This window comes from Delphinapterus leucas, chromosome 3 (genome assembly GCF_059928025.1).
Source record: "Delphinapterus leucas isolate spDelLeu-1000000601 "Yukka" chromosome 3, BTC_Dleu_Yukka2, whole genome shotgun sequence".
Lineage (NCBI taxonomy): Eukaryota > Metazoa > Chordata > Mammalia > Artiodactyla > Monodontidae > Delphinapterus > Delphinapterus leucas.
The window spans coordinates 51797707-51816419 of NC_143131.1; the positions used below are offsets into that span (position 1 = coordinate 51797707).

Here is an 18713-nt window from a genome sequence, read left to right on the forward strand (position 1 = left end):
GCCTGAGTGAGCCAGACCCCATGAAGCAGCTGCTTCTTTAACCCTGTCCTGTATGAGCAAAGAACAGATGCCCTCAGGCGACCTACACGCAGAGGCAGGGCTAAATCCAAAGCTGAACACCAGGAGCTGTGCGAATAAAGAAGAGAAAGGGAAATCTTTCCCAGCAGTCTCAGGAGCAGTGGATTAAATCTCCACAATCAACGTGATGTACCTGCAACTGTGGAATACCTGAATAGACAATGAGTCATCCCGAATTGAGGAGGTGAACATTGGGAGCAGCAATATATATATATATTTCCCTTTTCCTCTTTTTGTGAGTGTGTATGTGTATGCTTCTGTGTGTGATTTTGTCTGTATAACTTTGCTTTTACCCTTTGTCCTAGGGTTCTGTCTGGTTTTTTTTGTTTTGTTTTTTTCTAGTATAGATTTTAGTGCTTGTTATCATTGGTGGATTTGTTTTTTGGTTTGGTTGCTCTCTTCTTTCTTTTCATTACATTTAAAAAAAAATTTTAATAATTATTTTTTATTTTAATAACTTTATTTTATTTTATTTTCTCTTCTTCTTTCTTTTTCTTTTTTTTTTCTCCCTTTTATTGAGTCATGTGGATGACAGGCTCTTGGTGCTCCAGCCAGGAACCAGGGCTGTTCCTCTGAGGTGGGAGAGCCAACTGCAGGACATTGGTCCACAAGAGACCTCCCTGCTCCATGTAATATCAGACAGCGAAAATCTCCCAAAGATCTCCATCTCAACGCCAAGACCCAGCTCCACTCAATGACGAGCAAGCTACAGCGCTGGACACCTTATGCCAAACAACTAGCAAGAAATGAACACAACCCCATCCATTAGCAGAGAGGCTGCCTAAAATCATAATAAGGTCACAGACACCACAAAACACACCACCAGATGTGGACCTACCCACCAGAAAGACAAGATCCAGCCTCATCCACCAGATCACAGGCACTAGTCCCCTCCAACAGGAAGTCTACACAACCCAATGAACCAACCTTAGCCACTGGGGGCAGACACCCAAAACAATGGAAACTATGAACCTGCAGCCTGCGAAAAGGAAACCCCAAATACAGTAAGTTAAGCAAAATGAGAAAATAGAGAAACACACAGCAGATGAAGGTAAAAAACCAGCAGACATAACAAATGAAGAGGAAACAGGCAGTCTACTTGAAAAAGAATTCAGAATAATGATAGTAAAGACGATCCAAAATCTTGGAAATAGAGTTGAAAAAATACAAGAAAAGTTTAACAAGGACCTAGAAGAATTAAAGAGCAAACAAACAGTGATTAACAAAACAATAAATGAAATTAAAAATTCTCTAGAAGGGATCATTAGCAGAATAACTGAGGCAGAAGAACGGATAAATGACCTGGAAGATAATATGGTGGAAATAACTACTGAAGAGCAGAATAAAGAAAAAAGAATGAAAGGAATTGAGGACAGTCTCAGAGACATCTGGGACAAAAATTAACGCACCAACATTCGAATTATAGGGGTCCAAGAAGGAGAAGAGAAAAAGAAAGGGACTGAGAAAATATATGAAGAGATTATAGTTGAAAACTTCCCTAATATGGGAAAGGAAATAGTTAATCAAGTCCAGGAAGCACAGAGAGTCCCATACAGGATAAATCCAAGGAGAAATATGCCAAGACACGTATTAATCAAACTGTCAAAAATTAAATACAAAGAAAATACATTAAAAGCAGCAAGGGAAAAACAACAAATAACATACAAGGGAATCCCAATAATGTTAACAGCTGATCTTTTGACAGAAAGTCTGCAAGACAGAAGGGAGTGGCAGGACATAGTTAAAGTGACGAAACAGAAAAACCTATAGCCAAGATTACTCTACACAGCAAGGATCTCATTCAGATTTGACAGAGAAATTAAAATTTTACAGAGAAGCAAAAGCTAAGAGCATTCAGCACCACCAAACCAGCTTTACAACAAATGCTAAAGGAACTTCTCTAGGCAGGAAACACAAGAGAAGGAAAAGATCTACAATAACAAACCCAAAACAATTAAGAAAATGGTAATAGGAACATACATATCAATAATTACCTTAAATGTAAATGGATTAAATGCTCCAAGCAGAAGACATAGACTGGCTGAAGTGATAAAAAACAAGAGAGGTATATATGCTGTCTACAAGAGACCCACTTCAGACCTTGGGACACATACAGACTGACAGTGAGGGGATGGAAAAAGATATTCCCTGCAAATGGAAATCAAAAGAAAGCTGGAGTAGCAATTCTCATGTCAGAAAAAATAGACTTTAAAACAAAGGCTATCACAAGAGACAAAGAAGGACACTACATAATGATCTAGGGATCATTCCAAAAAGAAAATATAACAAGTGTAAGTATTTATGCACCCAACATACGAGCATCTCAATATATAAGGCAAATACTAACAGCCATAAAAGAGGAAATTGACACTAACACAATCATAGTAGGGGATTTTAACACCCCACTCTCCCCAATGGACAGATCATCCAAAATAAAAATAAAAAAGGAAACACAAGCTTTAAATAATGATACATTAAATAAGATGGACTTGATTGATATTTATAGGACATTCCATCCAAAAACAACAGAATACACTTTCTTCAAAGTGCTCATGGAACATTCTCCAGGACAGATCATATCTTGGGTCACAAATAAAGCCTCAGTAAATTTAAGAAAATTGAAATCAAATCAATCACCTTTTCCAACAACAACACTATGAGATCAGAAATCAATTACAGGAAAAGACTTTAAAAAACACAGACACATAGAGCTTAAACAATACACTAGTAAATAACCAAGATATCATTGAAGACATCAAAAGGAAATTAAAAAATACCTAGAGACAAAGAAAACACGATGACCCAAAACCTATGGGATGCAGCAAAAGCAGTCCTAAGAGGGAAGTTTATAGCAATAAACTCCTACCTCAAGAAACAGGAAACATCTCAAATAAACAACCTAACCTTACATCTAAAGCAATTAGAGAAAGAAGACCAAAACACCCCAAAGTTAGCAGAAGGAAAGAAATCATAAATATCAGATCAGAAATAAATGAAAAAGAAATGAAGGAAAGTATAGCAAAGATAAATAAAACTAAAAGTTTGTTCTCTGAGAAGATAAATGAAATTGATTAGCCAGGCTCAACAAGAAAAAAAGGGAGAAGACTCAAATCAATAGAATTAGAACTGAAAAAGAAGAGGTAACAACTGACACTGCAGAAATACAAAGGATCATGAGCAATTACTACAAGCAACTCTATGCCAATAAAATGGACAACCTGGAAGAAATGGACACATTCTTAGAAATGCAAAACCTTCCGAGACTGAACCAGGAAGAAATATGAACAGACCAATCACAAGCACTGAAATTGAAAATGTGATTAAAAATCTTCCATCAAACAAAAGCCCAGGATCAGATGGCTTCACAGGCAAATTCTATCAAACATTTAGAGAAGAGCTAACACCTATCCTTCTCAAACTCTTCCAAAATATAGCAGAGGGAGAAAGACTCCCAAACTCATTCTATGAGGCCACCAGCACCCTGATACCAAAACCAGAAAAGGATGTCACAAAGAAAGAAAACTACAGGGCAATATCACTGATGAACATAGATGCAAAAATCCTCAACAAAATACTAGCAAACAGAATCCAGCAGCACAGTAAAAGGATCATACACCATGATCAATTGAGGTTTATCCCAGGAATACAAGGATTCTTCAATATACGCAAATCAATCAATGTGATAAACCATATTAACAAATTGAAGGAGAAAAAACATATGATCATCTCAATAGATGCAGAGAAAGCTTTCAACAAAATTCAACACCCATTTATGATAAAAAAAAAACCTTCCAGAAAGTAGGCATGGAGGGAAGTTACATCAACATAATAAATGTCATATATGACAAACCCACAGCCAACGTCATCCTCAATGGTAAAAACTAAAACCATTTCCACTATGATCAGGAAGAAGACAAGGTTGCCCACTCTCACCACTATTATTCAACACAGTTTTGGAAGTTTTAGCCACAGCAATCAGAGAAGAAAAAGAAATAAATGGAATCAAAATCAGAAAAGAAAAATTAATGTCACTGTTTGCAGATGACATGATACTATACATACAGAATCCCAAAGACGCTACCAGAAAACTACTAGAACTAATCAATGAATTTGGTAAAGTAGCAGCATACAAAATCAGTGCAAAGAAATTTCTTGCATTCCTATACACTAATGATGAAAAATATGAAAGTGAAATTAAGGAAACACTCCCATGTACCACTGCAACAAAAAGAATTAAATATCTAGCAATAAACCTACCTAAGGAGACAAAAGACCTGTATGCAGAAAATTGTAAGACACTGATGAAAGAAATTAAAGATGATACAAATAGATGGAGAGATATACCATGTTCTTGGATTGGAAGAATCAACATTGTGAAAATGACTCTACTACCCAAAGCAATCTACAGATTCAATGCAATCCCTATCAAACTACCAGTGGCATTTTTCACAGAACTAGAACAAAAAATTTCACAACCTGTATGGAAACACAGAAGACCCGGAATAGCTAAAGCAATCTTGAGAAAGAAAAACGGAGCTGGAGGAATCAGGCTCCCAGACTTCAGACTATACTACAAAGCTATAGTGATCAAGACAGTATGGTACTGGCACAAAAACAGAAAGATCAATGGAACAGGATAGAAAGCCCAGAGATAAACCCACTCACATATGGTCACCTAATCTTTGATAAAGGAGGCAAGAATATACCATGGAGGAAAGACAGCCTCTTCAATAAGTGGTGCTGGGAATACTGGACTGCTACATGTGAAAGAATGATATTAGAACACTCCCTAACACCATACACAAAAATAAACTCAAAATGGATTAAAGATCTAAATGTAAGGCCAGACAAACTCTATCAAACTCTTAAAGGAAAACCTAGGCAGAACATTCTATGACATATATCACAGCAAGATCCTTTTTGACCCATCTCCTAGAGAAATGGAAATAAAAACAAAAATAAACAAATGGGACCTAATGAAACTTCAAAGCTTTTGCAAGCAAAGGAAACCATAAACAGGAGGAAAAGACAACCCTTAGAATGGGAGAAAATATTTGCAAAAGAAGCAACTGACAAAGGATTAATCTCCAAAATTTACAAGCAGCTTATGCAGCTCAATATCAAAGAAATAAACAGCCCAATCCAAAAATGGGGATAAGACCTAAATAGAAATTTCTCGAAAGAAGACATACAGGTTGCCAACAAACACATGAAAAAATGCTCAACATCATTAATCATTAGAGAAATGCAAATCAAAACTACAATGAGATATAATCTCACACCGGTCAGAATGGTCATCAAAGAATCTACAAACAATAAATGCTGGAGTGGGTGGGGAGAAAAGGGAACCCTCTTGCACTGTTGGTGGGAATATAAATTGATACAACCACTACGGAGAACAGTATGGAGGTTCCTCAGACAACTAAAAATAGAACTATCATACCACCTGGCTATCCCACTACTGGGCATATTCCCTGAGAAACACATAATTCAAAAAGAGACATGTATTACAATGTTCACTGCAGCACTATTTACAATAGCCAGGACATGGAACCAACCTAAATGTCCATTGGCATATGAATGGATAAAGAAGTTGTGGCACATATATACAATGGAATATTACTCACCCATAAAAATAAACGAAATTGTGTTATTTGTAGTGAGGTGGATGGACCTAGAGTCTGTCATACAGAGTGAAGTAAGTCAGAATGAGAAAAACAAATACCGTATGCTAACACATATATATGGAATCTAAAAAACAAAAAAAAATGGTCATGAAGAACCTAGGGGCAAGACAGGAATAAAGACACAGACCTACTAGAGCATGGACTTGAGGATATGGGGAGGGGGAAGGGTAACCTGGGACAAAGTGAGAGAGTGGCATGGACATATATACACTACCAAATGTAAAATAGATTGCTAGTGGGAAGCAGCCGCATAGCACAGGGAGATCAGCTCGGTGCTGTGTGACCACATAGAGGGGTGGGATGGGGAGGGTGGGAGGGAAGGATACGCAAGAGGGGAGTGATATGTGGATGTATGTATATGTATAGCTGATTCACTTTGTTGTGAAGCAGAAACTAACACACCATTGTAAAGCAATTATACTCCAATAAAGGTGTTAAAAAAAAAAGAAAAATATATTCTTTTTAAGATTCTTAAAAAAATAATATTTGAAGTTATTGAAAGAGATGTATTAATAAACACTTCCAGAAAATTGAAAAATAAATAAGTAAATAAAATGGTCATAGGAACTAAATAGACATTTTTCTCAAGAAGACATCCAAATGAACAATAGGTACAGAAAAAGATGCTCAACAACACTAATCACCAGGGAAATGCAAATTAAAACCACAATGAGATATCACTCTACACCTGTTAGAACATCTTATCCTCAAGAAGACAAGAGATAACAAGTGTTGGCAAGGAGGTGGAGAGAAGGGAACACTGGTACACTGTTAGTAGGAATGAAAATTGGTGCAGCCACTGTGCCACTTCTGGATATACATCCAAAGAAAACAGAACACTGAAAACGTATCTGCACTCCTATGTTTATTGCAGCATTATTTACAATAGACAAAATATGGAAACAACCTAGTGTTTGTCAAAGGATGAGTGGATAAAGATGATTATATCTTTTATACACACACACACACACACACACACACACACACACACACACACTGGGGTATTATTCAGCCATGTTAAAGAAGGAAACCCTTCTATTTGCGACAATATGGGTGGACTTTGAGTGCATTATGCTAACTCAGACACAAGTCAGATAGAGAAAAGCAAACACTGTATGATATCACTTGTATGGGGAATCTATAAAAGCTGATTTCATAGAACAGAATAGAATGGTGGTTATCAGCAGCTGAGGGTGGGGGAATTGGGGAGATGTTATTCAAGAAAACAAACTTGTAACTAGTAAATAAAAATTTTTGGAGTGCTAATGTATAGCATAGTGATTTTGGTTAACAATACTATATTATAAATATCAAAGTTGTTAATAAAGTAGATCTTAATTGTTCTCACCACAAAAAAATTATAACTATGTGACGTGATAGAGGTGTTAGCTAGTGCTGTGGAGATAATCCTATTGCAATATATAAATGTATTAAGTCAATATATTGTACACCTTAAACATAGACAGTGTTATGTATCAATTCCATCTCAACAAAAAATAAAGGTTCACTATTTTCTAATAAATATTGCATGAAATTTTATTCATTTCTTATCTTTCTTCAAAAGAGAAATCAAAATGGAATTACTATCTAACTCAAATCTCATACTGGTAACTATATAGGGTAGTACAGTAGTGAGTTGCCAAATAGTAAGAACGAAAGGAAGGAAGAGAGGGAGGGAGGGAGGGAGTCACTGGCTTCAAATATGAGTCTGTCTTTCAAGTATTCAGCAAAGTTACAAGAAACCTGTAAGTTTAATGTAACTACCTCAAAGTGCTAAATAAACATCCCCTACAATATAAACCTGACCTCTCTGAAGAAGATATGCCTTCAAATATCTGAGGATTAATATTTACTTTTAAAATATGAAGAGTTCATTTAATCATTACTCTTCTCTATGTGCAAAATATTCTCAGAATATTCCTCCAGCTCTAACACCCTCCTCTTTATTGTTTCTCTAACTCTTGTTTGATATAAGTTGTTTTTTTTAAGACAGATAGCCTGTTTTCATATAGAGTATTATATTAGAACTTCAAGTAAATTCAAAATAGCTAAAGAAGTCAACCAGAATTTTTTCTATTTCCCATTTCCTACAGATAATTTTACAACTAATATTGTGAATTGTGATGGATGAAGAAAGGGTATTCCATGAATTCAACATACTTCCACGTCCTTAATAAACTAGGAACATAAGTATATGTTGTTAATTAAGTATATATTGTTAATTTTTGGTGAAGATGTCACCAAAAACTTTCACAGCAAATATCCTCAATAATGAAACATTTTTATTACTGATATTCTCGGATATTAATCATAAAAAAAAAAGAATGCTTGCCACCTCAGCTAGGAAGAATCAAGTGGCTGGAGATTTCTGAAATAGCTTGACTAGAGCCATATATCTGGGGCCTTGGTTCTTCTCCAGTTGGTGGCTGGGGTTAGAATGTACTGGGGTTGGAATATCCTAGGAGGCCACTTAATTTTCATGTCTAGAGGCTGGGCTAGAATAGTTGTAATTGCTTGGAAATTTCATCAGTGCTCTCTTTTCTTGTATCCTCTCCACATGGCTAACTTGGGTTTCATTACATAAGAAGTCCCCAGTCCCCGGGCCACAGACAGGTACTGGTCCATGGCCTGTTAGGAAACAGGCTGCACAGCAGGAGGTGACTGGCAGGTGAGCAAGCGAGGCTTCATCTGTATTTACAGCCGCTCCCCATTGCTCACATTACCACCTGAGCTCTGCCTCCTGTTAGATAGTGGCGGCATTAGATTCTCATAGAAGCGTGAACCCTACTGTGAACCGCACATATGAGGGAGCTACGTTGCGCACTCCTTATGAGAATCTAATGCCGTATGATCTGAGGTGGAGCTGAGGCAGTGATGCTAGCGCTGGGGAGTGGCTGCAAATACAGATTATCATTAGCAGAGAGGTCTGACTGCACAGAGACCATAATAAATCAATTGCTTGCAGACTCATATCAAAACCCTATCAGTGAGTGGCAACTGAAAACAAGCTCAAGGCTCCCACTGATTCTGCATTATGGTGAGTTGTATAATTATTTCATTATATATTACAATATAATAATAATAGAAATAAAGTGAACAATAAATGTAATGCGCTTGAATCACCCTGACCATACCCCCTGCCCCAGTCTGTGGAAAAATCTTCCATGAAACCGGTCCCTGATGCCAAAAAGGTTGGGGACCACTGCCTTACATCATGAGCATCTTGTAGTCGCACTTATTATGTGGTTGCTGGCTTCACCTAGAACGAGTGTTTCAAGAAACTAAGGCAGAATTTGCAGGACTTCTGCTGTAGCCTCAAATGTTACACAGCATCACTCTGCCAGCCCAAATTTAAGTACTAGGAGGTAGAGCTCATTCGTGGGCCATCTTTGGACGGGTAAAATAATTTTTTTCTTGGAACTTAGAAGACATAACTTGTGAGTATCCAGTGATTTTAATAAGAAATCTGATATTAGTGTGATTTCCTCTTTCCTCATAGAATATTCTTGAAGTCTGAGTATTTTTCTTTCCAATTGTGCCCACAGAATTTAATACAGGCACTGGCATGTAAAAGGTATCCAAATACTTGATGTACAGTTACACTTGGTTGCAATCCTGCTTTTGATCTTCATTATTTTAGCATGGGTATTTAAAAATTAATGTTCTAATGTCTCAATGATATTGTCACATAATTTCACTGTTTATTATATTAAGAGCCAAAACATCTCAAATTAACCTTCTTTCTTGTTTATCAGAGTTGTCAGTCTAGCCCCCTGATAGTCTGTGGAGAAATATCATTTCTCCTGGTTTTTCCTTTGAGACAATTTCCTTTCTTGAAGTTCAAATTTCTCTCTCAAAAAAACAAAGGAGCATACCAACAAACAACCCTATTTTCTCTTGTTGACATTTACACTGAGGTCTGTTACTGCATCAGCTGTTTCAACTAAGTTGCCCAGGCTGTTGCTGGGTAAATGAGCAAGTATCTTGCTTTTAAAAGTGGCTTTATATCTTTTAAACATCAACCAATATGATATAAACAATTTAATGCTACAAGTATAGTTTAAGCAGATTTTTTTTCACTCTACACGCCTATTAGCTTAACCTCTTGTTTTACCTTACCACGTTTAGGCTAATTGTACACCAATTACATCTTTCACATTTGCAGTGTTCATCCTATTTCTGTAATAAACAAGATTTTTAATAAAATTTTATACGGTACTTTTCATCCTAAGACATTAGTGAATTTAGTTACTGACTACAGAACATTTGAGTAAAGTAAGAAAAATTCTTGAAATAGATTTCCTTTTCATTTTGAAATGTATTTACTTATTGGGATGCGACATCTCATTTACAGGAGCAGCCTGTTATAGCCCGTGGTGGGTGTTCAGAGGCTGATAAATTCAATCCAAAAATTCTGTGCTCAAATTAGCATAAAAAGAGCAATTCCAATCATTTAACAGAATACTTTCTTTTGTGCACAGAAGCAACAGGAGTACTTATGTATTTGTATAGTTCAAAAATATCATTTGAAAATAATGGCCCTTAGTCTCACCTTAAGGTCCAAGAAAAAAGCAGGCTGCCAAAAGAAATTAAAAATCCTCCAGTGGAGGAAATTAAGTTTACAGGCTAAACAGATTTTAAAGGGATTTGAACAGAGCTGATTATAGGCAGAGGCATTAAGGAGATTAGATTTTGTTTTAAATAAAGAGAATTGTAGAATACATAAAAATATCCAAAATGAATTCAAGTATCTCTGACACAAAGAGCTAGTCTTGGCCTTCAAGAAAGCGAAGTACTGGCCATTTGCTGGATTCAGTGTTATTACAAGAAGAGACAATAGAAAAGCACCTGCTCCAAGGTGAGAAAACACATGATCTAGGACGTCTTTTCTGCTTCTATATGCCAGCACCAAAGACTAAAGGCTCTGCCATGGGTTTAAGCACAGGTACACAGAGAGCAAAGTACTATCATCTTTATATTTTTATTACTGAACAACAATAATATTCAGATAAGGAAGTGAGGTTTGGTTGGGCTTTTTTTTTTTTCCCCCAGACTTGGAAACAATGGCCAATATAGCATATGCTGCCCAAAGTCACAAACCTTGTAAGCAGCAGAATTAGGGCATAAGCCTAGATATCTTGACTTAACTAAGCTTTCTTAGTTCCCAGTAGTTGCATTTTATCCTGAGAAACACATGCCTTCTTGTCAAATGCTACAATAGCTAATACAGTGAAATCAGGAAATTGCCTGTGTTTATTCACTGAAGCTGGGTGGTGTGCAGACTATGCCTCTTAGATGCAGAAAGTATATACATTTTGATTAGGAGCACAAATTGTAATCCACGTTCACACTAGTCTTTATCCATAGGATTGTTAGTCCTGGTAAGGCTCCTGTGGATTGTCTGGCTTTCTACAAGAAAGCTGAGATCCAGGTAGGATAAGTTATCTGATTCCACAAATTAGCGTCAAAGCCTGACCATAATCTTTATCTCCTAATTTCTTCTCATTGCTTCACACTGTTGTCTTGCCTTCATTCAGAGAACTTTAGACAGTAAGACTAAAATTATAGTTTAGAAAATAACTCTTCTCTTAAGTGGAGAAGGCAAGTTTTTGTGACATTTTAATCTAGGTGAATGAAAAAATATCACTCAGGGAAATTTGTTCCAAATTCTATGGTTCATCCAAACAGGACGAACCTTGAAGCTTCATGACTACAGTTATTGATTATATGAGATAGATAATTATCTTCAAAAAATTAACTTCTACCAATCACTCAACAATAATTAAACATTCATTTTAGTTGGGTTGGTATAGGAATGAATGAAGGAAACATTTGAAAGATGAAAATATACATTTTAAATCACAGTTTTATAAAATGTTTTCCAATAGCATAAATGAGACAGGAAAATCTCACTTGAAAAACACTGATGTAACAGAAAAGTAATGTGACGTTATTAATGTGTACTTTTTATAGGAAAGAGATGATGAGGGGATAGAATTTAAGATAAAATACTTAGGTTTTAAGAGGCAGAAATGAAAAAGAAAAAGGAGGTGGAAATGGAAACCTGGAGCACAGCCTGACTGTAGTAAATGTGTATTAAAATAATTAGACAAATAATGAAAATCATGTTATATAAAGCCACTCAAGAACACTAACATCTGATTTAGAAGGATCACAAGATGTCTTTTGGCCCAGCCTTTAGCCTTTGCATAACCCTTTTTTTTTTTTTTTTTTTTTTGCGGTACGTGGGTCTCTCACTGTTGTGGCCTCTCCCGTTGTGGAGCACAGGCTCCGGCCACACAGGCTCAGCGGCCATGGCTTACGGGCCCAGCCTCTCCATGGCATATGGGATCTTCCCGGACCGGGGCACGAACCTGCGTCCCCTTCATCGGTAGGCAGACTCTCAACCACTGCGCCACCAGGGAAGCCCCCATGACCCTATTTTATAAATGTAACAACTGAGGTCAAAGGATGTTAGCAGTATCAAGTGTGTATATATATATATATATATATACACACATACATACACACATATATATATTAATATATACTTATTAATGAATAAATACCAACATTTAGTTATATTCATCAAAGTATTTGCTAACTTGGAGGACCTCTTGACTATGAAATCAAAAAGTCCCTCCTGTGTTTCAGGCACAGCTCAAACTAGTTTGCCAGATCGATCTATTTTTGAGCTCAACTTCTTTGTGTCATCTTTAGCCTTAGGCAAGATGACAGGATCCTGATGGCAGGATGCTGCAGTTGCCTGAAGCCCCAAATCATAAGATCACTAGGTCTAGAGGGAGAAAGTCTCTTCTTACAGTTCCTCTGGGAGCCAAAGAAGCTTATGTTCACAGAAACCCCAGCAACTTTCTGCAATTCTCATTGTATCTCATTGCATAGGGTTTTATGCCCAGCCCTTCACAGTGGACAATGGGATAGGATATATTGATTAGCTTAATCTATTTAGGATCATTGATTGGAAATGGAGGTAGGATCAACTCAAGGGAACCATGTGGCCAAAAATGAGGAATAGGTAAATTCACGTGGGAAGATGAAAATATTGTTGAAAGTAGAAGGGGTGAAAGGAAAATAGGAAAACATATTAGGGTAATGCTAGTAACTTAAACACAAAAGCGAAAAATGGTTCAAACCCACTCTAGTGTGTAGGTGAACAGATAGGTGGGACAGCTCTAAGAGACCCAGGCTGGTAAAAACTCTGCCAACTTCAACATGTGCTTCTCTAGCTGGTCCTGAATATCCTTTTTATTGCAGCCCTCCAAAAGAGGGAAAACATGGAAAAAGGCCATGAAAGGATATTTTTAATTTTTTCCATTAACATTTAATATAAAAACAGATAGAAAGCATACATGAATAATCCCATATAACCACCTTTCAGGTCAAAGAAAATCATCAAGAAACATCCTTGTCTCCACATCACTGCCTTTTCCCTCTGATCCAAAGCCAACCCCACTCTTGACTTCTAAGCCATAGATTAGTTTTGCCTTTTTAATGGACTTCAGATCAGTGGACATCACAGAATTTTATGGCCAGGCCTAAAGTGGTATTTGGTACTTTCATTCAAATTCCATTAACTAGAAGTTAGTCACATGGACATACCTGCCTGTTAGGAGGGTATGAGCCCACTCAGATTGCGGTGAGCAGCTAGCTGTAGGGGAAAGCCAACAAATATCCACTGTGGTCTTCCTGAGTGTCTCTTAATCAATCCCTCCTCCAGAGATTATAGCACAATCAGGGTCCTGGGTCCAAACTGTAAGAATCCATCGTCTTCCTTACCAAGCCAGGGAAGAGATGACTGTAAATATTAATGTTTTAGTACTTTTGTCCCTATTAAAAAATGAGTTTCTTTTTAGTAAATCCAAGCAGAATCAAGATTATCTCTACAAGATCACTCTCCTATATATTTCTGAAGAGAAGGGTAGAGAGAAAAGGAGAAGGGGTTGAAAGCCAGCTAATCTGCCCTGAATCATCCAGTAGTAAGAGTCACATACGTGCATATCATTGGTTATGGATATTTAGTCAGTAGACGTGGGATGGGGAATATTGCCTCAGCAATTTCCTTGACAATCTTGGCCTAACTTACCTTTCAAGTGTTATGTTCACCTTTACAGTTGTAATGGACTGAATTTTGTCCCCCTCAAATTCGTATGATGAAGTCCTCACTCCCAATGTTACTATATTTGGAAATAGGGCCTTTAAAGGAAGTAATTAAGCTTAAAAGAGGTCACAAGGTTGAGGCCCTAACCGAAATGTTCTGTTCTTAAGAGAAAGAAACACTAGAGTACCAGAGCATGCAGGAACAGAGGAAAGGCCATGTGAGGACTCAGCAGGAAGGTGGCTGCCTGCAAGCCAGAAAGAAAGGCCTCGCCAAAAACTAATCCTGCTGGCACCTTGATCTTGGATTTCCAGCCTCCAGCACTGTGAGAAAACAAATTTCTGTTGTTTAAGCTATACTCAGTCTGTGGTTCCCTGTTACTGCAGCCCAACGGACTAATACAACAATCCTTTGGCAAGATAAGTAAAATTATTGTTTCTTTGACACATTTTCACTCACCTATGCCCCTTCTGTACTTCCATGTGTAATTCCCTTCACTTTTCTCTTTGCTTACAGAAATCTTTCCCCATCTAACCTAAGATTTGTCTATCTGTGAAGCTTCCTGGATCATTGCAGTTCACCAAGAGCTTACTCGACATCCCTGCTATTCTATAATCTATGCTAAACTGGCTATAATCCCGTAACTCCCCATGTCTACGTTTCTGCATATAAGCCTGTCTCTCTAACCAGCCTAAGCTCTTTTAGTTCATGAACTAGGTGTCAGTTCACTAAAGAGCATTTGTTAATCACTACAGGTAAAACAGACCCATAGAAATTCCAGTTTAGTAAAGGAAGGAACATCATTTGACCTTGAAGGAGGTAGAGCCTTCATTAACAAAGGCTTTTGGTAACAATACCTGTCAGCCATACCATACTATTGTCTTATTTAAGACTCAAAAACAATGCTATAAGCTATACTACTTCAGTGTGGCAGACTGTCATCTCATATACTACACCACCTCTTTTGAAATGTTTGCCAGACTAATAAGAGAATATGGACCTATCATTTCTTTGCTTTGCCTTTAATGTCACTAGATTGACTTTGCAATATTAACTAACAAGTATATATTTGGGTATCAGCATTCTAAAAAACTTAGCAAAACAGAATTTAAAATAGTGGCTTCCCCAGGCATAGAAAGAACTTATCCCTTAGTACAGATTTTTTTCCTCACTTGCTTGAAGGGTTTCATCATTTCACTGAAGTACCTACAAATATCTTTGTAACCATGTATTTTCAAGGTTCAAAAATCTAGTTCTTAACTGAGAACTCCCTATGGAAATGGTCACATGGTGGAATGGCTTTAACACAGTTTAAAGCCTTTCTAACTATCTTATAGCAAAACATGCACAATGGGTTTTCAGTTTAAAGAACACTTTTCTTTAGGAAAAAAAGTCCTGTGTACAATGTGGAGTTGTAGACAATGATCCTAGGCTTAACTGAAGTCATATTTTATGTTTCCATTCAAGCCAGTTGATTTAGCTCTCTACAAGCAGAGAACTGTAAGCTGCTACGCCCTTCAGCCTAATTTTGGCGGTGTGGGCTGTAATTCTGTTGTCAGATTTACTATCAATGATAGGATAGGGCTTCCCTGGTGGCACAGTGGTTGAGAGTCTGCCTGCCTATTCAGGGGATGCGGGTTCGTGCCCCGGTCTGGGAAGATCCCACATGCCGCGGAGCAGCTGGGCCCGTGAGCCACGGCCGCTGAGCCACAGCCGCTGAGCCACGGCCGCTGAGCGTCCGGAGCCTGTGCTCCGCAATGGGAGAGGCCACGACAGTGAGAGGCCCGCGTACCATTAAAAAATAAAAGAGGATAAAGGGGAAATTTGAGGAATTGCATCATATTTTTCACTTCCCAAGCCTTGTACCTACAAAGTTGCCTTTGATGGAAAAGACTCAAAGGCTCTTCATTACAAATGATAAGGAAGGACATAATTGTAACGGTCTACTCGGAGATTTGGCTAAATAGCTGCTAGATTGTAAGTTCCTGCATTTTGAGTTGCATGGAAAATACAAGGCCAGTATTTTTCCTTTTCCTTAAAACGACATTCCAACTTTAACAGTTCTCTTGTTCATTTGAAATTTACCTATAAAAATCTTTCCTGAATCAGAAGACCACTTGCAAATAATTTTGAAGTCACATAGAGCTTCAGAGGCCCATTAGTTCACAACTGTGCTGTTTCTATCATGCTAGTACTTTTAGCTTTCAAAATGTGGTAACCCCATTTTCTTCCCACACCAACCCTTCCAATCCATTCAAGGCTTTCTTTGCATCTTTTTTCTGCTACTAAGACCAGTTATTGTCAGAGTTGTTGTTCCGCTCTCCAACAATGATATTTATTTATAAGAAACAAAATATTTGTAAACAAAAATGTTGCTGTTCCTTATGCATAACCGTGAGTTTCACAGTAATTCCAAATAGCCCCAAAGATTCAGTTTTACCTGGTTGCAACACACATGTTCTTACAAGTTGCCTCAGGACTTTGCCTATTTTACCCACATAATTGCAATTTTCTCTGAAATGTTAAATAGATAAATCAATACACACCAGTTCTAGTTTAGCACTTTTCGGAGTAATAATTAACTCTTCTATAGTCACTTGGAAGAAATCTTTTTCCAGGGCAATTAGTTCATATATTACTCTAGGAGCTAATGCCCCCCTCTGAAACACATCTTGGCATCTTAGTTTGGCCCTTGGTTACAACCAAGCAGCCTTATTCCTTCATAACAGATGAGAAGGCTGTATGCCTCAGCTGTCCCTAATTAGGTTACTCTGTATTTCTCCAAGTGGCTGATTAAACATGACTCAGCTTTTTCCAAACTTTTTTTTTTTAAAGAAAATGTTTTTATTAATTACCACATGAAATTGACATGACATCCTAGTAGGCTGAACTAGGATAAATAATGCTGTTATAAAATTTACATTTCTCACATCCATTTCAGAAGAAAATATTAGGTATTAGGGCTCTTCTAGGTCTTATGGACAAATTTCAGTAAACCTTTCGTTTTTTAATAGTAAACAGCAATTAACATATTTCTCAAACTGTGCTAAGAAGTAGTTAGCAAGGTAACTCTGAAATCTGTGATCACTGGCAGGATTAGGACTGTTTTGTTAAACATTAGGAAGCACATTTCTATTTTAGAAATGTTTTAGAAATGTTACTAACGTAATGTTAGTGCATGTTTTTCACTGGTAAGGCAACTGCTTGCTGTGGGTACCACAATGATTAGCAAGTTTCTTAAGTAACAGATACATGATGAATCAAGACTCAAATGAGTCTCCTTTCCCAACTTTGCTCTCTTTTGGAGCAGAAACAAATAGCTTTGTCATTTGTACATAGGGAGGTTAATAGTTTGAAATTCAGTTGCTGTAATCTAACTCACAATTTAAAAGGGGACTAGATTATTACTAGGAATGTCTTTGAAATACTTCTTCTAGTTTTTAAAATAACCAGGCTTCTGAGTAACTTCTCAAACCTACCTTTCTATTTGGGTACGTGACTTGATAAACATAACACATTTGACCTGTATAGTAATAATTTCTTCTATCACCTATATTTCACCCTCAGTAATGGTTAGAGTTGTGGTTTCAAACAATTTCTACATACAAAGCATCATCTTTAAATAAGTTTCCTTGTCACTGAACTGAGATTATTTTTCCCACTTACGTGCCTGTGAATGGTAATTTGAACATACACACACTTACTTTAGGTATGTGTATATATGTATTTTTTAAGTAAATTACTTTTACCATTAGAATAAAACTAGACTACAGGGACAACTCTGTGAAGACAGTTTGTTCTTCCTTAGAACTCCTCCTCTAGGTTGAGGAAGGCAGGTACAGTTCACTGAAGGATGTGATGAGGCTGAAGTAAGTCTTCTCATCATCTGTTGACCCCACATTGCCAGGTCTCACCACCACAGCTACATGCATGTCAGCTTCCTCAGCAGCACTGGCATCTCGGGTAACGTCCGTCAGAAACAAGTTGTTATTGATTGAGCACCCAATGCTGCTGGCAATCTTTCGATAACTCTCACTCTCCACTTTGTGTCCAATCTTGGTACCAAACTGACCGTCCACAAGCTCAAGAATATCTCCCTCTGTAGAATGCCCAAATAACAGTTTCTGTGCCTCTACACTCCCTGAAGAATAGATATACACCTTTATTCCCACCTCTCTCCATTTCCTGACTGCTGGAACCACATCTTCAAAGAGCTCTGCTTTCATGCTCCCAGATTTGAAGGCTGCCCTCCACATGTGGCCCTGCAGGTGTTTCAGCACCGTGGTCTTCCGGTCCAGAGATATCTGCCAGCACTCGTTAACTACCACGGCCTGGATCATCCGCTGCATGTCATCCACCGCATTCCCGGATGCTGCTGGGATCGGAACGGCCCCATCCAGGTGGGAGTCCTCTTCAGCCTGTTTCCTCAAAAGATTGACCCCCTGCTGGCACTCCTCTTCTTCCCAATGTGTCTGCAGATACTCTTTAACATTATCTTTGATGTAAGGAAATAAAATGTCCTTCACGAAAGCAATCGGGGTTGTGGTACTTTCGATATCTAACAGGATCACAATGACTTCGGCAGGCACCGAAAGCGCACAACCATTTCCCCACCGGCTGTTACTACGAGAATCGACCTACTGGTAGGGAGGGCGGAGGGCAGTGCCAGCTGGGCCCAGCAACCTGCTGGGCTTCTGACAGCCCTGAAAAGAGTCCCGGAGCGCACAACCGCGCGCAGCCTGATGCACGAGGCGGAGAGGACATGTCGGCGCCCCTGAAAATAGAGAAACCCGCAACACAGAGACCCTGAACTCGCAAGGTGCCCGAGGCTC

General features: G+C 38.0%; 1 pseudogene; it reads right to left on the reverse strand.

The window, feature by feature from the left end:
• Nucleotides 1–17067: 17067 nt before the first annotated feature.
• On the reverse strand, nt 17068–18311 carry LOC111162679 (enolase-phosphatase E1 pseudogene; annotated as a pseudogene).
• Nucleotides 18312–18713: the final 402 nt, after the last annotated feature.